Here is a 24,483-nt window from a genome sequence, read left to right on the forward strand (position 1 = left end):
TCCGGCGCACATAGAAAACTCATCCCGCACTGATTAGCGGCTTAGCGGTGCCTTCTCGGAGGGAGAGCCGGAAGAGTGGTCCGGTGCCAGTAGCACCCCCTACAAAGAAATGGCGGCAACTGTCAATTAACTTTCGCTTCGCGGCTCCGCCGCTTGTCCTTGTGTCATTCGTCTTTTGTCTAAATTTGTTGCGCTTTAAATTTTCACTATGGAGTACCAACTAGCTCGAACCCTTACGTTGTCCGCCTTTTCTCCGCCGCGCGACGTAGCAGGCCGCACCTGGTACGCGAAATTGAGCGGCCGTGCTATGACTGTTCCCTTATCGCGTTACGTCATTAGATGGGTTTAGCTGACCGTTTCTAACGGTCCGCTCCGCTCCGATAGCTAGCGGGAGCACCATTGCGCATGCGTGGCGCGCTAGGGTGCTAGCGGCGATACCGGAGCGGCGCTCCCGTCCGCTAACAGCTAGGGGCGTCTTAGCGGACCGTCGCGGCAGCTTACGGTATACCGCGCGGAATTCCGTCATGGCTGCCTGCCCGATGCGAGCGCGCTCCCTCGAACTACGTTTCTTCATTTGAAACACGAGCGACGAAATCGCGAAAGCGCTTCCGAATAGGCAAAGGTGCCACACTCCTCAACGAGCTTTATAACGAAAGCGATAAAAATCGCGCCAATCCACCCCGTGAATGTGGTTGGACAGCAAAGCTGTAAATGGCACCCATAACGATTACCCGTGCGACGTCACTTAAATTCACTGACATCGCCCTACAAATACTAAAACATGAGAGAAGTGAAATGCACTTAACCACACCATTTATTACTTCAAAGAGATATTCTTGGTAAGGTTAAATCATTGCATGATGCATGGACGCTGTTTGGTTGAGTTGTATTGGTGTAGCACAAGAGTGGAAACGTTTTTTATAAAATTAAAGTAGGCTCCAAGTAAGTCTGATCGTTAGACGATCTGGCTTCTCCGTCTCTGCGCCGCGGACGGAGGCGACGAGATTTGCGGCAGAGAAGGAGGATTAGGACGAAATACTTCTGTTCAGATTTCTGAACGGCCCAGAGTGCAGCCCTGGGGAGTGATTCCTTCTTCTGCCGGGCCCATATGCAGTCCGCGCGGCCTGTGTTCGGTCCACCCGCTGAAGCTGGGTAGGCAGAGAGGGCCTGGACAGCAGCATCTCCCATCGCTCTTGTTGGGTAGTTGACGGAAAGAGAGGAGGGTGTTCAGGGCTAAAATCGCACACCCCGATTACGGGGCGGACTGTTACTACTTCTGAGCAAAATTTACATTCAGCGTCGTAGCGATTCGGAAGCATTAAGTGAAGACGCGTAGGCTGTGGGAAGGAGCCCGGATTGTATAAGCCGTAGGGTAGTTTGTTGTTCTCTGGAAAGGTCAGGGTAAGGCCAAGGTACGGTCTGTCTCAGAAGGCGATAATGCTAGGTTATCTCCCTGAACGTGAGAAGCGGGTGACTGTCCTCGTGCAGCTCCATAGCACGGGAGGTAAAAACGCAGGCTTGTTGGGTGGACGTATTTGTTGCCCTCCATTTAAGCATGAGGGGATGTCCAGATGAACTGAATTAAACCGTTTGGGGAGTGGTTTTTAGCACGCGCAGTGCAGGTCAGGACACCCATCCCGACTGGTAATTCCAGTAAGCTTGTTTGGAATCGGTGACTACCCTCCGAACCCCTAGTTGAGTGAGAGCCAAGGTGATGGCTGCCTCTTCTGCTGTCGTCATTTCTTGGGCCCTAAGCGAGTTACACGCAAGGACGTTTGTTCTCGATGTTTGGAGGCGTCTGTGTGGGTAACTGCATCATCCCCACCGAGGGTGGTGATTAGCGCTTGAGCCCGTGCTTTTCGGTGACCCTCGTCATGTGCGGGGTTCATATTTCTAAGCAAAGGGAACATCTTTAGTTTCAGTCGTCAAGAGTGTGGGAGTACGTTAAGCGGAGTGACATTCTGGGCTGCCCAGCCAATCTGGTGAAGCATGCGGTTACCCACCGCAGTTCTGAGTCGGACCTTCTGGTTAGAAAGATGGCCTTCTATCAACTCTTCCAACGTGTTGTGGAGCCCCGTGCTAAGCAGCCTCTGTGTGGATGCACTCATGAGAAGACCAGTGGCCTGCTCGACCGCCTTTCTAATCATTATACAAAGCATCTCTATGTCTTCTTTGTCGAGAAGAAGACATGGGGTTGACGTAAGTGACTCTCGAGAGGGCAAAATCTTCAATAAATCGAAAGGTACCGGATTCTTTTAGGCCTCGCTTCTTGGTGACAACTTGCCTGATCATGTGTATGATTTGATTAATGCTGTTTTTGAGGCTCTGCAAGGAGATGTCACTCTCGGTGTTAGCCTCGAGATGTAGGCCCAGGATCTTGATGCTGGGGCTTGGAGTGATGGTGTGGCCATCAAGGAGTATTTGAATGTATTCCTTGATTGGGCATGAGGGCGTAAGACAAGGAGCTGTGATTTTTACGTGAACACTAGAGGCCACAGGCTTTAGCACAATGGCGTACTAGAAATGAGATGCCATGCATTGGTGTGAGCTTCCTTTAATTTTTGTAAGTATTAGCACATGAGCAAGGTGCGCACAGGGCCGCTAGACGGGCGTGAGGGGTCACGTGACGCTTTCACGTGGCATTCAGCGAGAACGCAGTGGGTGAACCCGTAGATGTGCTTGGTGAGTACACCACCTGTCTTCCCCGTGTTCGCGTGGGCTCGTAGCTAAATCGGTAAGACTACGTGCTCTCGCTGTGTTAGTCTATTAGTTCCAGGTTCGATTCGCGGCTGTGCCAGTAATTTCTTTTATTGGTTCGCTGGAGTTTTCTGGTGACACCAACGGTCGCGAAAGAACCCTTGGGGGGTAGAGGTAAAAAGCTTTGCTTTAAAACGTGGACCGAAGCGCGGGGCGGCGGCTATGCATGCAGCGCCGAGAAATACAGCCTTGTCTTGGCTATTCCTAAGCTTATCGGCCTCTTTAAAATTATTTATGGTATTTTACATTAATTGAGTGACCAAATTCCAATTCGTATCTTTACTTTGGCATGACGTTTTGGTTTGCACACGCACAGGACACGACCAGCGGCGCGAATCATTCTCCGTCGAGGGAGATACGGTTATCGCTTAGCTAAAAGCCTTTCTGCCGGTGACGCTGCGGTTGTGCTTAGCGGGCCGTCGGGAGCATAGCGGAGCGTCAAAAAAGGTCAGCTAAAACTCTTCATTCCCGACTCGTGAAGAAAATACGGGAAGAAACCGTAGGGGCATTTTTTCCCTATTGGCTCACATTGTGGAACCGTACGTCTAGGCATAGTTTGTATATGAAAGGTCAACCGTCTTGTAACCCCAACATCACAGCATTTTCAAAATCTCATTTCTACCATTTGCGTATATACACTATTTTACATAAACATCCGGGAAAGGAAAAACATACTCGCAAACCAGTTCTCTCTGCGGGCCGCGCGCCTTCCACTTCCGGCGGAACAGCGTTGCCTGTGCGCGCAGGGCTGTTAATCGCTGGGCGTGGTGTGCTCCGCTGCGTCGTGCGAGAGCGTTTGTTACCATGATCTTAGTTTTTGTGTCGCTTTCAGCTATTATAGCCTATTCTGCGATACCTTTCAAGGCTCTGACTTTGTTTTTCCAGCATGGTGCGGTCCTCGGGATCACTTAAAAAAAAAATAGAAACGGCGTCAGCATATCCGCACGACGTGGAGAGGCGAAAATGCTCTGCAGTTGCATGTGTATGCTGCCTCGTCTACCCATGAACACCAATTTGAGATGTCGATGTGCGTCGGGGATAAACCACGAAAACTTTGTACCGACGACAAACTGTCGTGTCAGGCTGGTGCACTTAGACCGCTGCGAACGTAGCGAAATCAACGTCCACACACGAGGCTGTGACAATTAAGGTGGACAAGATGGGGCCCCCTTAAAAGTTAGCAGTAATAAACGTGATCTTCAACAATATAACATTATAATGACTTAAAATGAATCAATTTAAATAGATGTACATTGTTATGTCAATACAATCAACTCACGTTATAAACATTCTCCATGTCCCCCAACTTACCACTTCAAAAATTATGGTGCTTTAGTGACTTTTAGGGCGAACACATTACACTGCGGAACGTTATAAAAGAATCAATTTCTGTATCGCCCTCTACTGGTCGATAGCAGGATAAGCAGGCAGCAAAATGTGGAACCGCAGCTTCAGATATGCGAACGTATTATTCGGGAAATAGCTCAAACTGGACCCAACGCGGAAAAGAAGAAAAGTTCCCTATTCTTGTGCGTGTTACGGAATATAAAGTACTACAATTACAAAACAGCCGTTGCTGACCGCGTAAAGTATTCATAGTACAAGCAGAGGGCAAACATTGATTGATTGATTCTAGGGTTTAACGCGCCGACGCAACGCAGGCGGTGAGGCCCGCCGTAGTGGAGGGCTCCGGATTAATTTTGACCACCTGGGGATCTTTAACGTGCGCCGAAATCTCGTGCACACGGGCGTTTTTGCTTTTCGCCTCCATCAGAAAAGCGGCCGGCGCGGCCGGGAATCGAACCCGCGACTTCGTGCTCAGCAACGCAACGCCTTAGCCACTGAGCCACCGCGGCGGGTAAGCAGAGGGCAAACAAAAAATCGGCTACAAGCGATAGTGCGGGAGCATGATTGTAGCTTTGGAATAGTAGTTTGACTGGTTTTGTCATTGTGTCTATTTTCTTTGCAGTTAATTCATACTCATCAGATATCGTCATAACTCTAGTTCAGTATTTGATTGATTACAGGGTTTTAACGCGCCGACGCAACTCAGGCGGTGAGGCGCGCCGTAGTGGAGGGCTCCGGATTAATTTCGTTCACCTGGGGATCTTTAACGTGCGCCGAAATCTTGTACACAAGGGCGTTTTTGCTTTTCGCCTCCATCAGAAAAAGCGGCCGCCACGGCCGGGAATTGAACTCACGACTTCGTGCTTAGAAGCACAACGGCGTAGCCACTGAGCCACTTCGGCGGGTGCTCTAGTTCAGTAAGATCATCCTGTACTGCGATGTCAACAGCAGGGTAATTGCTTCGTCGAGAGCCCATCGCCATCGTGGATCAGCGAGACATGCATGCACCTCTCGCTCCGCATTTGTCGTCTCCGCTTCGGTAGACAAGTCTAATCAGCGAACATTACAAGAAAGGCGGCATTGAAAATAAGTATTCACTTCCCGATATTAATTTTAGGCAAGTCGGCACCATAGTGGTAGTGTTTGCATTGGTGAATTTCGGAGTGCCACCGGCACAAAGGCCACTGCTGCCGCAGCTCCATACATCGCCCATATCAGAAGCGAAAGTATAGGGCTTCAACTTCACTTTTGGGTTCTTCCGGAGCTAATAAAACAAAACAGAATGCACACACAAGCACTGCAACCCCTAACGTAATGCCAAACCACTGCGGTTTGTTGAGTAACGCAGCGATACCGATCACACGCACGGGACAAAGAGAGCACTTAACAAGTCATCATTTCAACGTGGTGCCTTTGGCTTCATAGACGGTGCTACCGCCGGGTGAGAAAAAGCGAAATGACGACGCCCATGTCTAGATAAGAAAATTGTGTATATGGTACTCGTGGTATGAACACGATTGTCTAAATAAACACCATTAGGCCCTTATGCCCTTATCTAAAACATGAAGCTCTACGTCATAAACCTCGAATATATACGTGATAAAACGCCAAAGATTGGCGAGATAAAAGATGGCTGACAAATTTCCGTGACAGGTGCACGAGCCCCCCAAACATGCCCCTTGGCCTTATTAAGCCACCCAAGCACTCGAGGGAAATAGCATGAGAGATGAGCGGGAAAGAGAAGTGAGGCATTTACTTGCCAGGGGTGCCAGTCGATCATCACCTTTCGTCAACATTTGAAACGAAAGGAGCAGATACCTGGCCTTTTTTGATGTTCAATAAAAACTTGTGGATGTTTAGGACTTCTCTGGTCCGTGTATTATGCCCAGTTGGCTCGTCAGCAAAAACACCTAACGGTTCCTTGTAAAGTAGTAAATGCGAAATAACTCCTTTTGAGTGGAATGACATGTCGTTTAATCATCGCAGTCATCCTTTTCATTTGTGTCTTTTCTTCTCTCGCTTGCTAAGGCCGAAGTCCTCGGGAAGACCCTTTTACTGGCGTCTATTTAGGCGGAACCTTACCCAGCTACAATGCTGAACTTTAAAACCCCACCAACAATTTTATGTTCATTGTAGCTTGAGCTTCGGGGAACGATTGACGACATTGCATCTAAAAACATAACCTTTGGCTCATCCTCAAGCCAGTAGATAACCGCGTTAGCCTGCGAACAAAGAGTTGGGGAGAAAGCATTTTATTTTTATTCCGAGAGTTTTCTCTGGAGCTTAAAACTATGAGGACGAGTGAGGCTAAATGTACTGGAATAGTAGGTATTCGCGAGAAAGTTTAAATGGTCCGGGGATACAGCCCAAAGAGCCAGGGCCTGTAGTCGGGCGGCCGGGCTGGGTTGAGTTCCACACTGTTTATTAAAGCGAAACTTTAGTGTTCTCACTTATTGCGCCTCTAACGGGACAACGTCGGGTGAACTTAAGGAAAAAAAATTGCTTCAATACTAACTATGAAACTGGTTAGACAGCGACGTTTGTCTGTCGAGGTTGGTCGGCAGCAAGATACGTTGGCCGAGTTGTGGAACTTCGTTTGTGAGGTAGCCACGGTCAGGCGTAATTAACCAGATCCTTCAAACCTCCAGCTTCGAGCCATTCTCAAAAAAAAGTTTTGTCGGTCTGTCGATTTGTATGTCTGACTGCGAAGCTGTAAACGGCACCCACAACGGTTACCCACGCGGCGTCACTTGAATTTACACACGTGGCTCTACAAAGATTGATACAAGAGACTCCGCCAGCCGTTACTTGGGGTTCGCGGGCGCGGAGTTCGCAGAAAAAAAAAAAAAAAGACTAGGGTCCTTCGAAAGGTGAGGAGCAGAACTGTACCCACGGCTATGATATCCTCTTTCTCACTGCCTTCCCTTTCTCTTGCTTATAGTGTCGCCTCCAAAAAGCACCCTGTCCTTCCCCATAGGCTCAATGCAAACCACTGTCTATCACCCCGTCTCCAGGTGTGGGCGTAGCTTAGTCGTACATACGACGGGCTCTCGCTCCGCTTCTCCATTCGGGCCCAGGTTCGATCCCTGGCGGTGCCAGCAGTTTGTTTTTGTAGCCTGGGTGTAGCCAGTGCCAGTGGTAGTCTTAGTGTCCGTGTAACCAGTAGTAGCTTTGTAGTTTCGTGCCGACGCGGACACGAAAATTTCCTTGGCTGGTTAGAGACACACTGCTTCGCAGTAAAGAAGCATTTCCCATGGCGTCTATCTAATTGCTCTATTTCGATATTTTTTAACGTTTATTGCAATGTAGAAAAACACCCCAGGTTCTCTTGCTAGTGCATCAGACCCCCTGTGGTCGAAACTAAGTTCAAACTCAGAATACAACGAAAGGATCTGTCACGAGAAAGCTTGCGTTCAACCTTCGTCGTCTTTAGACGGAGGGCTGCATGATTTTACACGCTATCGGGAACTCTGAAGGCCACTGGAAGTCAACGAAGGCAGTGAAGGTTTGGGGTCGATGCCGACGCGGAGCAAAAGGGGCATGTAGTTCCAAACGGTGCCCTTTGATGCATAGGGACAGGCGTGGGTGACACCTGGTGTAAGTGCCTTACCGGCGCGAAACATTTAGTGCCACCTCCTCACGGCGAGTGAAAAACCAGGCAAGGGAGGTTAGGTTCACACGTTAGAATGAAGGCGCGCCTGGAGCGCGGAAGGTTTCAAATTGAGCTTAGCCGAGTTTTGGTTCGGACTAGTTGGTGTCTGTGATCCATGACTTCGAGTAGCAGAGTAGCACACAAAAACCCGGATCTGCCCAGAAACATGGGACGGCCACAATAGCATTTTCGTGTGCTTGTCCGTTTCTTGTGCGCAGCTCTTTGGCGCCCAATACCTGGGTTTGGTGGCGGTGGCGACGATATTCGCGTAACCGAGTTAGTGAAGGACGCACCTAAAGGAGAAAGAAAACGGTAGGGAATAGGAAAGAAATTTCTCGTGTACGCGCCTTCATTCTTATTTGATATTTGTTGCTCTACATGTCTTTTTGCTTTACATGTCTCCAAAAAACGTCTGTTGGACTCAGGTGCGAGATTGTTGGTTCATGTTCATAAAAAAAAAGCATCAGGGCGAACGAAACAGGACCCGGGAACAAAAACACGTCGATCACAAACGGGCGCTGTTGTATTCTGTTCTGAACACAGCACCAGCTTGTGATGTACATGCGGTCACAGAATAAACCGGACCAAGCGAGCGGTGCGCGAATACTATCGGCGCGACACCTTCCGGCCCAGCGCCTGCTGTCGAGATAGCGGAAGGCGCATGCGTGTCCCTCCCTAGAGTTTGTGCATGTCAGTTTCCTTGATTTCGGCTGCAGCACTTTGATCATCTCCAATGCGACGCGCGGCGGCGCCTTGCGCGGCGCGCCTACCGACCGGGCGTGATGCATGTCAGCAGCCGGCAGCGTGCGCCATGCGCTGATGCCGCGTAACTGTGCGTTCATCTGAGCATGTTCGTTCGGCGCTTTTTTTATCATTTTATTGACTGAAACGCAAACTGGCGTTGAAGAAAGGCTGCGATAAAGATTCACACATGACTGAACCAGTGCTGGTCGTTATGCGACAAACACACAGTTGATAGAACTAAAAACAGCGATGTTTTTTTTTAATTTCGAGTTTTTCCCGTGCGGCATATGAGAGACGGTTTAAAGATGGGGGTAGGGAAGAAAGTTGGAAGAAAAGAGTTTATTCGTTTCGTAAAAATAGACCGAAATACACAGCTGTCGGTGTGAGTGAATTGCTATCGAAAAGCAATGAGGCGTTTCCTTCCATGTCACCCATTGGGCAGTGATAGCTATGAAGCATATAAAGCACGTAACTCGTGCTGCATGGTCAATATGACCATGCAGCACGAATGAAGAATGCCGTGAAGAATGCCGTCCCGCGTCCCGATCGAGCAACGGAGGCACATCGTGCGACTTCTCATCGAAGGGACTACTCAGTGGGAAAGTTGCCACCTAACCGGGAGGTCTAGGACTTCTGTAAGCCGCATTATTCAAGCTTACCGCGATGATCAGGGCAGACTCATTGACGCAGAGCGCAGCGGGCGGCCTAAAGTCACCAGTGAGGAGCAGGAACTACTGATTGTCGCAGCCGCTGTGGCAGATCCCCTCCTGTCTGCAAAAGAAATTCGACAGGAGATGTCATTGAATGTCTCTTGCGAGACAATTCGAAGACGACTGAAGGAGGCGGGACTCGGGAGTTGCGTGGCAGCGCAGAAACCGCGCGTGACGGACCGCCAGAGGCTGGATAGGCTGGAGTTCGCCCGGGCAGTGGAGCGGTGGACAACGGACGAGTGGAAGGAAGTTATATTCACAGACGAATCGACTTTCTCCACTCGCTGGGATCAACAGTGGCGTGTTTGGCGTCCGATGAGCTGCAGGTACGAAACTAAACTGTGAAACGTAGCTGGTAATGTGCATTCTAGATGATATATAAACTACCGCAGTCATCATCATCATCATCATCATCATCATCATCAGCCTATCTACGCCCACTGCATGGCAAAGGCCTCTCTCATTATTCTCCAATTACCTCGGTCCTGTGCCAACTGCGACCAAGTTATCCCCGCAAACTTCTTGATCTCATCTGCCCATCTAACTTTCTGCCGCCCCTTGCAACGCTTGCCTTCTCTAGGGATCCACTCTGTTACCCTTAATGACCAGCGGTTATCTTGCCTTCGCATTACATGCCCTGCCCACGTCCATTTCTTTTTCTTAATCTCTACTAATATGTCCTTAACACGTGTTTCTTCCCTGGCCCACTCCGCTCTCTTCTTGTCCCTTAATAGAGAGTTTTAGTATAGCGGAAAGCACCACTTTAGCGCGCCCATAGCGTTAGCGGGCACGCTAACCGTAGCATAACGAGGCGCTATCCGTTCGCGATTGCGGCCCGCAAAACGTTAACGCTACAGCTAAAACGCTATACTAAAACTCCCTAATGTTACACCTGTCATTTTCCGCTCCATTGCACGCTGAGTCGTTCTCAATTTAATGTGTCAGAGGTCAAATGGGGAGCACGGTTTAATGTGAGAATTGCTGAGCATTCCTTCGGGGGTCCCCAGTGCAACGCTAAGCGTAGTTGTTAAGTCTAGCAATGCATAACTACCTGTTAATAACTATATTTCGGAGCAACCGATATACAATGTCCCTGTAAATTTTATTCAGCTGGGTTCATTTGAAACGTTTTAATCGCAGTTTTATAAGCACCGTTTGTTAAGCGTTTCTTGTCGCTGTTTTTTACGAAACACTTCAGGTAACCCGCATCGGCTAACGGGGCTTTTGTAATTCCCGATGTGGAAAGAGGATGAAATTGGTGCATAGTTTTATTCAGGATGCTGTTCGCCTACGTGGCAGTGGGGGTGCAGCCTCCCGCTAAAAAAATGTACCAGTAATTTCAATCGATGTAAACTATCGAACACGGCGAATTTCCTTTGATTGATTTATCTAGTATACCCTCCGAACATCTTCGAAATATCTTTCCTCGGAGATATCTTTCCTGAATGTATTTCTGTATTAGCCGATGGTATTTAGATACCAGCCCGGCTACATCCAAAGCGTCCTTTCCAGTGGGAGGTGCTCCGTCAGCGTATGGGGCGCAATGAGTGCGGACGGCCTGGGACCCCTCGTCAGAATTTTTGGGCCATTCAATGGTTCCCAGTGCTGTAATATCATTTCGGCAAGTCTGCTCCCCTACGTCCTGGACCGGTGCTTCATCCTGCAACAGGACCGAACCCCTGTCTTCACCGCACGAGCCGTGAGCTCACTGCTCGAGGACCACGCGGTGCGACAGCTGCGGTGGCCTCCGTGCGGGGCAGACCTTAATCCGATAGAAAATGTGTGGGGGATTATGAAGATGAATCTCGGCAAACGAAATGACTGCGGTCGCACGGCGGACGAGTTGTGGCAGGCAGTGGAAGGTGAATGGGGACGCCTGCGCTCCCGTCCCGAAATCATAAAGTCGCGTTATGAGTCGTTTCCCCCGACGCATTCGTGAAGTTATCAAAAGCGACGGAAACTTCACACACAATTAATAAGGGGAACCACTCGGACAATCACCGATGTCTTTTTTTTTTTTTTGTTCCGAACCGAATAAACCTTCCCTGTATTCAGTTCTTGCTATCAACTGTGTTCGTCGCATAACGACCAGCACTGTTTTAGTCATGTGTGAATCTTTATCGCAGCCTTTCTTCAACGCCAGTTTGCGTTCCAGTCAATAAGATGATAAAAAGAGCGCCGAACAAACATTCTCAGATGAACGCACATTTACGCGGCATCAGCGCATGGCGCACGCTGCCGGCTGCTGCCAAGCATCACGCCGCTCGGTAGGCGAGCCGCGCAAGGCGCCGCCGCGCGTCGCATTCGAGAGGAACGGAGTGCTGCAGCCGCACTCAAGGAAACTGACATGCACAAACTATAGGGAGGGACACGCATGCGCCCTCCGCTATCTCGACAGCAGGCGCTGGGCCGGAAGGTGTCGCGCCGATAGTATTCGCGCACCGCTCGCTTGGTCCGGTTTATTCTGTGACCGCCTGTACGTGTTTCTATTGTTTTTATTACTCGGTCGGAACGCCGCTAGGGGGCCGAAGTATGCGGTCGTGCCTCGCATAACGTCTTGAATATTGTTCAACAGTTCTGGAACGTCGTTTCGCTGACAAACGTAAGTGTCGAGACAGTTTCCTTACTATGTGGTGACCACCCCGGATGACCATTCGGCCCCACCGGACTTTTCGTGCTCGTAAAACGATCAACGCAGCTATCAAAAGACAGTTAAGCCTAACGAACCGACGGCGTGCTTCTTCGGAACCAGCGGCGTCGGCCGCCGCTGCCGACGCAGCTGCCGGCGCAACTGCAAGCGCGGCCAAAGCCTCGGCGTCGCCACTTTTTGATATGAACGCGGACGAAATGCAGCAGACTAACATGGACAGCCACGAAGCTCATGAAGTGCCACCGAGCTCCGACTCCAGTCCAGCTGGCCGCTACGGTGCTTCCCAAGATGAAGACGCCGAACGTGATCAACTGATGAACGAAGACGACGGCGGTGTATGGCATCGCGTCTTACCTACCAAGAAGAACAAGGTCACCAAAACCGAAAGGGTAAGTCGGACTCGTTTCTCACTGCAGTTGAGACCACTGGTTAAGATGAAAGTACGAGATATCCCCAGACAGGCCATAGCTAACGCAATTGGCTCTAGCTCTCCCAGCGCCGAACTTGCTGAAATGACTGCTATTAGGTATGATGACGCCGCTAACAGTGCCCACATCACCCTCTACGATGCCGAACATGCTGATAGGCTTTCCCGAACAGACCACCTCACGTACCGGCACAACGGCCGACTTGAAACCATAGAGGTGACGGTCGACCGAATGGACTTTAACAAAAACACGATTCGTGGAGTTATACGGGTAGACCCGGCTGAAAGTAACGACATCATCTTCAATTGGCTGCGTTGCGAACAGGCCGAAATACTACGAGTTCAGAAGATAGGGAAGTCGGACCGCGCCATTATCACCTTCAACTCTGCAGTCCTTCCACGAGTTGTTAAATACTACATGGAACTGGTGAGGGTTGCCGAATACAAACCGAAGCGGATAGTATGCTTTAACTGCCATACACTGGGCCACATGGCGAAATTCTGTCCTGCCTCGAGTGTCTGCCGCGACTGTGGCCGCGCACATGCCACAGAAGAAGAGTGCGACAACAACCCCTTCTGTGCGGCGTGCAAGGAGCCCGGTCACCTCGCGGTTAGTCCAGCATGCCCCAGCCGCATGGGGAAATCGGTCGACCAAGATCAAGATTCCGCAAAAAAGGAAACGCCAAAAACGAACAAGAACACATCGAAGCTAAAAGATGGGATCTCTTGGGCCGACGTGGTCCACACCCAAGAAAAGGATGCCCCTCTTCCTCCATCGACTCGAACAATGAATACAATCATAAAAGAGAACAACAGCCTTAAGCAGGAACTTAAAGAACTCCGTGCCGAGCTGCAGCAACTCCGCTCGGAACTCAGTCAAGCCCGAACACAACAGCAGCGACGCCAATCCACCTCTCCGGGTCCACCGCCAGCGCGCCGAAGCCGGTCTCGAGTGAAGAAAAAAATCTTGCCGCAGCACCATTCGGAGAAAGCGCAGGAATGGGTTACAAAACACATGCTGGCACAACGGGACGCGCATTTGAAGTTCGAAGCCTCTAAGGAACTACAAAAAGCATTCAAAGGGATTCATGAGCTACAAGGGCACGTACACACGCTAAAGGGCGACATTCAACAGCTAGCCGATCAGTTCCGCTCATTTATTGAAACCGTCACCCCCGAGGAGACAAAGCGTAAGAAAAAGCATTCCCAGCACTGACTTCCCGTCTACGACGCGATTCAAATAGACTCATTGTACAATGGAACTGCCGCAGTTTTTCGCAGAATGGTCCTCTTCTAAAGCACCAAATCAGTACCCACAATCCCATAGCCATCCTCTTACAGGAAACACGGGGATCATGTAAACTCCAAAATTATGCTACCTTTATGGATCCCTCCATTGAGCATGCTGGCAGGCACTCTCCAGTCATTGAAGGACAAGCAGCTATTTTAGTTCGCAAGGACTGCCGTGCCGTTCAACATAGATGGGACAAGGCCAGCAACGCTAATAGGGAGGTTATAATAGTATGCATAGAACCACCTGGTAACCGGCGCCTGCTTCTAGTTTCGGTGTATTATCGCCCGCAGTGCAGCACTGGTTACAGAGATACCTACGACTGGATCTCACATATCACGTCTCTCCGGTTCGAAGGCCCCATTGCGATTGGAGGGGACTTCAATGCACGCAGCACACTTTGGGGTTATTCCCACACGGACATTAGAGGGAAAAACCTTGAGAATGCCCTCGAATTCAGCCAACTTATCCTTCGAAATGAGCCATTTCACCCGACGCGGGTAGGCCTACACCGCAATCAAACTGATACCACACCAGACCTTACTTTTTCAACCCCAGGATTTATCAGGCGATGGCAACCACTGAACACGACATGGGGCAGTGATCATTACCCCATTTTTATTTATATCAACATTAAGAAGATGCGCCAACGGACCATCCTTAAAACCCTCAACTGGAACACTTTCAGAGATAACTTTCGCGTGGAAGAGGACCCTGCTCTACTTGACTTTGTACGCAACGTCACGGATGCAAGGACTATGGCTTTTGAAACTGTTACAAGCACAGTCGATGTAGAGGTCCCTGATGCTCATATGACCCGCCTTCTTCGGACAGCCGAGCGCCTTACTGAGCGGTACCGCACGGGCGGAAAACGGCACCGGGATCTGATACGTCTGAAGAACCATTATAAAGTTGTCAATGCCTACCAAAGAGCGCTTCAAACAGAGAAATGGCACAATCTCTGTCATCGCTTGGGTCAAGAGAAAGGTCTCGCCAATCTGTGGAGCATTTTTCGAAGCTTGGCGGGCAAGGCAAAATCAAAACTTCCCATTGTTGACGAGTTGATGTTACAGACAGATCCCTACGACGTTGAGGAGAAGATTATCCACACGTTCTTCCCCCACGCCACGTGCGACAAGGCACAACTGTCCCATCTACCCTGCCTCTCAGTCCCCAACCCACAGGAGTCGCTTGACGAACCCTTCACCATGGGTGAGCTCCAGGTGGCTCTGGAACAAGGGAAACCTCGATCGGTCCCTGGCCATGACGGGGTTACGTGGCAGGACCTCCGTAATCTTCCTGCTGCGGGACATGAGACGCTTCTCAGACTTATCAACTCTTCCTGGGAGCAAGGCCAAGTAGACGATCACCTCAAGCTTACGATCATTCACCCCATCCCCAAACCAGGTAAAGACTCCCGTCAACCGGAAAATCTGCGACCGATCGCACTAACACCGACGATATGTAAACTAATTGAGCGCTTAATCAACAATCGAATGCAATATCACCTAGAACAAACAGCGTGGTTTCACCCGGCACAAACTGGTTTCCGGCCCAATCTCGGCACTCAAGACTATCTATGGTTACTACGAAGAGTTATAAATCGGACCTCACGAAAGCTCACACCAGATTACCTCCTTGCAGTAGACATGCAGAAAGCGTTTGATAATGTTAGCCAAGAAGGCATACTCAAGGAGCTCGCGCTGGCCTTCCCCAGTCAACGAGCGCAAACGTGGATACGAAATTTTCTTGAACAACGCCCAATCCGGCTGTCGAGCAAAGATGATAGATGGACCCCACGCACATTCTTCCTCGACAGAGGGGTACCGCAGGGTTCCATACTAGGGCCAATGCTTTTCAACCTGGCTATGAACAGAGTGGCAAGATCCCTCGAACAAGACACGTCCGCTCGCTTTGCTATCTATGCCGATGACGTCGTGGTGTGGACGGAAGCAGTGGACTATCCAGACACAGAGCAAATGCAAACGGAACTACAAGCAGCTGTGTTCAGCCTTGAGAGATCCCTCACAGCCCTGAACTTGCAATTGTCCCCAACCAAGACAGAATTTCTGAGTGTCGATGGCCGCCAGGCCACAAATCAAGTTTACCAGTTACGGCTTGACATGGGCAACACTACACTTATGTCCCAGAATGGCACCATACGGGTCTTGGGCTTGCAAGTTAGCAGCTGCAACAGCACCAATGCATGGATCCGTAAACTAAGAACTACCTGGCGGCAAACTTTGCATTTAATTACGAGAATATCGAACAAGTATGGTGGAACCCAACAGCGCTCCTGTCTCACCTTGGCTCGAGCCGTTGCAATAGGCCGAATGGCCTATGGCTTTTCCACTTACAACCTCCGAGATAGACATATGAAAGACCTCGGTGTATTGCATCGTGCCACTATACGTGCTATTACGGGCCTCCCGCGACACACCAGAGTCGACCTCCTGGAGAAGGCTGCACCGCTTCCACCCCTCCCTACCCTCGTGGAAGAGGCAAAATTGCATCACCAGCAACGCCTTGACCTTACCCCTCAAGGGAAAGCTCTCCAACAATGGGACCATCAAAACAGCCACACAGATCTCTCCAATATGCCGCCTGCTCTTCCGCCATGGGAACGCCCGGCACTTGGCATACTTCGTCGCCGCCCCATAGAGCGACGTCGAAAAACTGTACGGGAGCAGTACATTGCCCAGTTGGCTCACGACAAAGGCTCCGAGGAATTAGACATCTTTACAGACGCAGCTGTTAGCGGCATGAGCGCAGCAATAGCCTGGACTTGCCCCGAAGACCCAACCCTGAATGGATCTCGGCAGATCAGAAACACGTACGGCCTTACTGACGATGTCGAACTGTTCGCCATTCTTGGAGCACTCCAACAAATTCAGACCTCCCAGCAACCCGAATATCACCATTACCGCATCATCACCGATTCACATGTTGCCCTCCAGGAACTCAACAAGGCTTATACCCATAATCTCACCGCCAACCACATTATAAGCACAATTCAATCCTTGCGCGGACAAGGTATTCATATTCGTCTGGCTTGGACACCTGGTCACACAGCTGGAGCGACTGGAAACCAGCAAGCACACAACGCTGCTAGGGAGTGCCTTCTTTCGACTCCTCCCCTGGCTACCACGCCCGCTGACGAAACCTCACCTACATGTTTAGCCTGGTATCAGAAAAGACGGCAACTGCGGCAACAAAGTCAACGGCGGCTCCAAGAATCTACCCCCCCAGGCTTTCTCCCTGCTTCGATATCCCTTTCTCGGCAGGGCGAAATCTTCGTTAACAAGGCATGCGCGGATGCCGCCTACACCCCGGACATTGTTCGCAAATGGTACCACGGCAGCACATCCCTTTCATCCGCACCTACGTGCAATTTCTGCGGTGCAGCTAATACCGTCCCGAACTTGTTTCACCTTATATGGTCATGTCCGACTTTCGAAAGCGGCCGAGAACAGCTGGTAGCCTATTGCCCACCACCACTTACCAATACGGAGCACCTGGAGCGCCTGCGCTCCGATGCTACTCTTCTCGAATGCATAGGAATTTATTCACTTGCCAGTGGTCTTTACAAAGCAGTGTAGAACGGTCTGACAGCCCTAGTAGGGCCTGCAAACGGACAAGTTGTGTTTAACAGGGTACATGTGACTTTCATTAAGACTTTCGATTCCCCTTTCCTCATCTTCCAATAACCCCCCAGGGCCTCAGGCCTATTTCTAAATAAAGTCGTTCATTCATTCATTACTCGGTCCTGTTACGTTCGCGCAATTCCGTTTTTTTTCATGAACACGTTTGTATGCTAAAGCTTGACGGGGGTCGGGGCCCCGTCAAGCTGTTCAAACAGATTTTTGTCTCGCCTCCTCCTGTAAAAAAGGAAACAAATAAATAAATAAAGAATGAATGAATGAATGAATGAATGAATGAATGAATGAATGAATGAATGAATGAAAGGTACAGACACAATGACCACCTTTAGAGAGCCATGGTGACGTTGGATAGAGGTGCGCGTCTCAAATGGCAGAACTGATTCACATACACACCTGAACTTAGCCAATTTTGCTTTATTTGAAGTGCTTTTTGCTTTCTAGCTGCCATTTTGACAGACATTAGTTGGTTACGGCGACGAGTTTTCGACCAACTCAGTCAAACCGTTTTTATTTGCGAATATTTGCCATTCAAAAAATTGATTGATTGTAGGGTTTAACGCGGTGAAGCAACGGAGGCGAAGAGGCGTGCGTAGTGGATGAATGCAGACTAATTTTGACCCCAAGGCCGGGAATCGAAGTCGCTTCCTTGTACAAAAAAAAAGTTGCATATGACATCAATGTTTAGGCCATGAGATGTATGACGCGATCGCATCTTGGGCGTCGATGGAGTATTTTAAAATGTAGTTGCTGCATATCCAATCTATACTTTCCGAGCATTGAAGTTCAGTGACGAGAGCTAGCTTAGCAGCAACGGATTTTAGTTACCGGTGCACGAGAAAGGCAGAGGCCATCTGAGCTTGTGTGGCTTAGGTTGTAAGCGTGGAAAGTTTAGGCAGCTGGTATTGACCAGTTTGAGGGTGAAGGTGACAGTATCAGCGTTTCAAAGCATTTATTCTCCTTGTCCAGGCCTGAGTGAACGTTTTCGTCCTCTGATAATACACATAGAGAGAGATAGGCTCCGGAACGATCGCCGGGTAGCGCTGCACTCTCCCCTCCGCGAGAGTACGCGGTAGCTGCCGCCGCTTCGGCACGCGCTTTTTGCGCTGCGCGCGTGCTGCATTTATCGCGCTACGGTGAGGTCCGGGTAAACTTTTCTTTCGACTTATGAAAGCATACACATTAGCACGTCTCCAGCAAGTTCGGTTTACACGTAGAGTAGCTACTGGGTCCATTTTTGCCGGTGCTTGTCTTGTCGTCTGCTAGAGAGGCGTCGTCTGTTACGCGCCAGTCGAACGGCCGAGTGCCCCGGCGGTTTCACGGGATAAAGAGTGCTCTTGTGGGTGACCCTTGGCTGGTCTAACCACCTCGGTCATCGCGGAACGACTGCGTCTGGTGAACGGCTTTTCAGCGCCCTAAGCAGACGCCCCCCGGCCCGCTCCTCCGCGTCTGGCAAGTGCACGCGCAGCTCGCGGTGTCTCCCGCACCGCCTGAGGCATCCAGCCTCCTACTCACGAATCCGAACAAAGCGACCGCCGGCTGCGCTAGCCACTTAAGCCAGCACATACAAAGAGCGGCGGGAACACTCCTCACTAGCCCGAAACGAAAAGATGAAACTGAAAGCGAAGCAAACCCCCCATATTGTTGCATGATCAGCTGCCACGACAGTAACAAGGCGAAAAAAGAGGATCCAGTCGTTAAATTCTGCATATTCCCCGCGAAAGCCCACCAAAAGGATAGACGGTAAGCATCGATCACTGCGGTTTTAAAGGTGAAATTGACACATTTTTGTTTGTATCTGTGTGCTTCCAGTTTACATTACCCGGCTTTCAAAATGCGAACTAGTGTTCTAACGAGTCCTCCCCTCTACACTTTTTTTAATGCATGCTGCCAATGATTGTTTTCCGCTATAATAAATGAAATTCGGAATTGATTAGCTGGTGCCGTTCGATATCGTCCATATATAACACAATAGGTTGACATTCTGCATGGGTGAAAAAAAAATAGTTTCTAACGATTTACCTGGCTGTAGTAGCTCTGATCTGTCTTGTCATTGTGACTTGTGTTCTGGACGGGATTGCTGCGTTGTTCGCTTTTTTCCCACATTTAGAAATACTGGTAATTAAAAGAGGTATACACCAAATTCTGTATATTATAGTAATTAAAAGTTATACGCCACAAGCTGTTCTGTTGTTTCCGCGAACTGTCACGCAAACCCATACTTGTACTATAAGCGGGTGACAAACATTGCGAACAAAATTTTCTTCAAGGACAAGTAAAATGGAAATGCGGCGCTGTCAGCGCACCCCTTAATTAGCGTGTGCCTTTCTAATGCGTTTTTATAAGATGCAGCTGATTGTCTCAAGAGTAAGAAATAACCTATTAACCATAATCAATCACGTTTATCTTACATTTCTTGCAAGCCTCAGTGTTTCTGCAGTCCAGAAAGTCCGGATGTCCGAAGCGCGAGCATGCGAACAGAGTAACAAACAAGATAAAAATACGGTGTGACCAGCTGAACAGCTGTCGCCTTGCAGAAGAAAAGAGCAACCGACGACCGCCGAACAACGCGTTTCCCCCCTTAAAATCGTTGGGGCAGTCTGCCGGTCGAGCGGCGGGAAGCAGGCGGCGCGTCTGTAGCAGACGACAAGACAAACGTCGACAAAAATGAACTCAGTAACTACTCTACGTTTAAACCGAACTTGCTGGACACGTGCTGACGCGTATGGTTTCATAAGTAAAAAAAAATGTTTACCCAGCCCTCTTCCTAGCGCGAAAAATGCAGCACGCGCGCAGCGGAAAAAGCACGTGCCAAAGCGGCGGCTGCCGCCGCGTACTCCCCCCGAGGGGAGAGGGCAGCGCTTTCCTCGCCCGGCAAACTTTAGCTTCGCCTCCCTATACAGAGACTTTGTAGAGTAAGATTGAGTAATAGTTTGAGAAAAGGAATTAAAGAGTTGAATACCCAAAGAGGTACGGAGACCCGAAATCTATAGGGCCCAAGATTCCGCTCACGCTGATCTTACGGTGACAAGCTGCTCAGGCAGCCTCCTATGGGGCAAGATAAGTGTAATGTGTAATGTTTGAATTATTCACCCCGGAGAATATCCTTGGATATGAGTTGCGTAGCCTAAAATGGATTATAATGTGAAGAGAGAACGACATCCGCGTCTTAGTGCATGGGATCTCAACGAACACTGCTTTATTCTCTTCTCCTAGCTCGCTGGCCTCGCGCGTCTCCCCGCATCCACCTCCTCTTCCTCTTCCCTTGCTGCCCGAGAGGTGTGCTGGTTCCCGCCAGGGAGATTCAACATATTCCCGCCCCCGCGCTGGGTGCATCGGCTTCCAAGAGGTAAAGCCGCTGGACGGCACGCCGGATTTCCTAACCGCCTGGAAGCCGCAGTCGGAAATACCTGCTTGTTCAGTCTCTTCCCGGCAATGCCTCGATGATGCGCCCGATTTTCCACATAAAAGCGTTGTCCTGCACGATGACAACGTCGCCAACTCGGAGCCGGGAGGGAACAGCTGGTAGAGTAGGATGAGCAGAGCGAAGAAGCAGCAAGTACTCTTTTCTCCATCGCTTCCATAGCTGGCTGACGAATTGACCTCGTTGGTTGAGTCGTCGTCTGAGGTCGTTGGCCGTGATGCTCTGCATGAGATGATCAGTTGTCGACGGCAGACATACAAGACGTTTCCCGACGAGGAAATGCGATGGAGTTGTAGCGCCAGGGACGGAAGCGGCGTCCAGGAGGCGGCGGCGACTGCGGTGGCCGCTGCAGCCGCTGCGAGTCCGCAGTAACGTACCCGTCGCCGCCGTCACGCGCCCCAGATACACGGCGTCGCGGCGCGCGCCACGCGTAAAAGTGGGGTTGAAAGCGGCGCCGGTCGGCCGCGTAGGGGCTTCCCTGCACGGGCTCGCCGTCAGGCCCGGTAACGTTGCCCGCTTCGCGGCCCTTCTCGCCGACGACGACGTCGAACTCACCACGTCGAACCCACCGTTTCTCCCTCGCCGACGCTGCGCATGATCTTCTGCGGGTTGTTGCGCGTGATGGCAGCATGATGCACAAAGATGTCCTCGTGGGTGTCGTTGCGGTTGATGAAGCCGTAGCCATTCTTGACGTTGAACCACTTCACGGAGCCCAGCACGCGCTCGGCCAGCACGGGCTTCTTCTTGCCGGGATCGCCCATCGCGGGGGTCTTGGCGCTGACGTTGGAATCGGGTCGCCCGCGCCGAGCTCTTTTAGAGTATGTTCCCTGGATGACCCAACCAAAAACTGTCTCCACGGCGCACATGCTGTCCGTTAAACGTTCGATACGTCCTGTGACCAGCTTCCAGTAATTGTCAGAGCCCACTAAGACGCTAATAGTGGGACTCTGATCCTTGCAATCTTGAGGCTCGTCCGCGATGACCAAGTTTCGGCTACGGAGTACGGAAACTAGAGCAGGTTCCATAGGTGAACTTCTTACAGTGCATACCTCCGGAACCTCCAGAGCATCGAGGGCTACTTCTTTCGACTCGAAACGACCAGTCAGCGTGACGTTCAATTTCCGGCAGCTGTACCGACGCGAACGCTGAGAGTCGCCGAACGTGAATACCGTAAGGTCCTCAACGCCGGTGGATGAAAGCTCTAGCTTGTTCGCCAAGTCGCTGCGCACAAACGTTCGCTGGCTGCCGGTGTCAAAAAGAAGGCGGACCAGGACACGGTCAGCAGTGCCACATGCCCATACCGTAGCCGTTTGTAGCAAGACAGACGACGTGAAATTGCCACTAGCAGAAGCAGTTGTGACCAGCTCTTCTTGTGGAGTTGCCATTTGCCGATTCATGCTCCCAAAAGGTGCTGGTGGTACGGGGACCCCTGAGTTAGGCCGCGTCCACACGTCGCAGAGAACCGACAAGTGGCGTCGCGCACAATGGCGACACCAAAGCCACGCGGGAAGGCAGCAGCTGCGTGCCAAGTGCCCTGGCTTGCCGCATCGGAAGCAACAACGCTTCCTTCCAAGTCTTCGTCGCTTCTCTTCTCCCGACAGCTTAGCTTGGCAATCCTCGGTTCCGTGATCTGGCGCTTCGCAGAGTGGACATGCTCGCGGCTCTGACGACGATGAGCCGGTAGCCAAAGCCAGCAAAGAGAACTTGCTTTCCTCAGGGCCTAAGAATTTCTAGGAGGGAAAGAGAAGCATTATTCAGAATATCTTGCCACCTGGCAGCTAGTTCAGGAGGGAGCTCACCAAGGGCACATCTAACTTTTAGGCGGAGGCCTTTGGGGATCTTTTTGCTTTGGAGATACGAGGAGTACGTTTTTAAATGAAATCTGTAGTTGGTTTGTTTGCCGGCTAGTTTTCGAGCTTTGAGGAAAGAGCGGGATTTAGGGGTTGGAGCATACGGCCTACTCGGTGGTAGTCATTTGTGTTTGTTCCGAGCAGACCTCCGGGGTGACACTTTTTTGCTTGGAGTCAGTAGTTTAGGGGGGCTGCTAGGGGTGAGGTCCACATCGATGCCTGTTTGGGTGCCTGTTTGCGTTATACTGCGTGATGGGGTCTGCGTGAACCATGAGCGTGTTGTCTTTGGTGGGTCGGGTTGTTGTTCGCTCACGTGCTGTACAGCTGGTGTTGCGGCCACGTCCACAATTTGTTAGCTGGCGTCACTTGTGCTGTCCTTAGGTGGACATGGCATTTCGCTACCGTTGGGGGTGTTGGGTTGGTTTTGTTGTCCTGTGCTGGCCGGAGACGGGAGGTTGATACGTGAAGTTGGGAGCGTCACCTTAAATGTGTTCCTCAGCCTGTGCTTGATGTTTTCGGCAATCAGTCGGACGCCTCGAAAGTTAGGGTGTAGTCCGTCCTTGGCCAGGTGTCCTAGGGGGTCGTGGTGAATTTTTGCGTGGTGAATGATGTCAACGTTTCCTGTGTTGTGTCCAAGGTACATGAGGAAGTCGTTAAGCTTAGCTGACCTTTGTGAGTGAGCTAGAAGTCTATGTGTCTGGGGTATGTCTGGCTTGTGTTTGTTTTCGATCCTGGGAAGTACTGTTGTCAGGGTTATCTTTGCTTTGGGCCTGTTGGTATGAACATCGTGAACAAGAGTTTTCATGGCCTCGATGGTGCTTTCAGCGGTGTTGTTCTTTAAGTCGTTAGTGCCAAAGTGCAGAACGAAGTGAGTGATGTTGCGTGGGGCGGTGTCAATCAGTTTTCTGATGTCATGGGTTGTGGCGCCGCTTTGAAAGCTGATGTATGGTGAATGTTGTCCGGAAGGGAAGTGGTCGTGAATGTACTTAAAGTGGCTATCACCGATGAGAGCTATGTGTGCCAGGGAGAGGAGAGGGGGCTTACCTTGCTCCGTCATCTTCGTACACGAAATCCAGGGAGTAGTAGAACTTTGAAGATGGTAGAGAACACAAGAGAAGAAAAACTTCGAACAAGGTAAAAGCACGATTGTGGCCTACGTTTCAGCAAAGAGAACTTGCTTTCCTCCGTAGGCCACAATCGTGCTTTTACCTTGTTCGAAGTTTTTCTTCTCTTGTATATATATATATATATATATATATATATATATATATATATATATATATATTTATATATACGTAATACCTCGTTAACTCGAAGTAGTAAAAACCGGGAAATATTTCGAGATAAGCAAACTTGCACGAATTGCCACGAAATGTCGAGTTCTTTGCAAAAAAGGCGCTACTTAGCAGCTCTTCACCAGCGGCTTCCAATCTTGCTTTTCATAAAGGTTTTAAAGAGAAAAAGAACACACAGGAGACGATCACGGGCTGGGTTTTGTAGCCCTGCAATCTTACTTAGCATAAAAGAACTGCGTAATGCTGGTCTGCTTTGCGGTCGCACTCGGGCCTAGTAAGAAATCTTCTAGCTGCCTGACGCATATCATCAGCCGATCTTCCCCGCCGCTGCACTCCACCTTATTTCACAGCAAGCGCAGCAGATTCCCCTTTTCGGCAGATGTCGGCACCTCTCGAGGAGGTTCGTCGTCATCGCCCCACCGCCTTCGCCGTCCCCTCCTTTTGCGGCTATTTCAACGATTTCGGCGTCCATAAGTTCTCCAGTCACGCGCGCATACTGCTGTACCTTTGCGCATGTCTCTACCGTCACATGACGTGCCACAGGGTTGCGTGACGAAGTTCATATGCCTCTCGGCTCAGACTTCACGCTTGGGGAAAACATCGGCTTAGTGATAGGCGTGGCTAAACCAGAAAGAAATCGAGGGACTTATGCGCGGCAGCATCGTACGAATCTTGTG

The 24,483-nt window shown here is 50.4% G+C and overlaps 1 pseudogene; it reads right to left on the reverse strand.

Moving 5' to 3' along the window:
- Positions 1-20,896: 20,896 nt before the first annotated feature.
- Positions 20,897-21,527, reverse strand: LOC144170507 (Y-box-binding protein 3 pseudogene; annotated as a pseudogene).
- Between the last annotated feature and the right edge of the window lie 2,956 nt (positions 21,528-24,483).

The sequence above is a fragment of the Haemaphysalis longicornis genome, unplaced genomic scaffold, assembly GCF_048455015.1.
Source record: "Haemaphysalis longicornis isolate Haplotype H1 unplaced genomic scaffold, Haemaphysalis longicornis Haplotype H1 scaffold_1, whole genome shotgun sequence".
Classification (NCBI taxonomy): Eukaryota; Metazoa; Arthropoda; class Arachnida; order Ixodida; family Ixodidae; genus Haemaphysalis; species Haemaphysalis longicornis.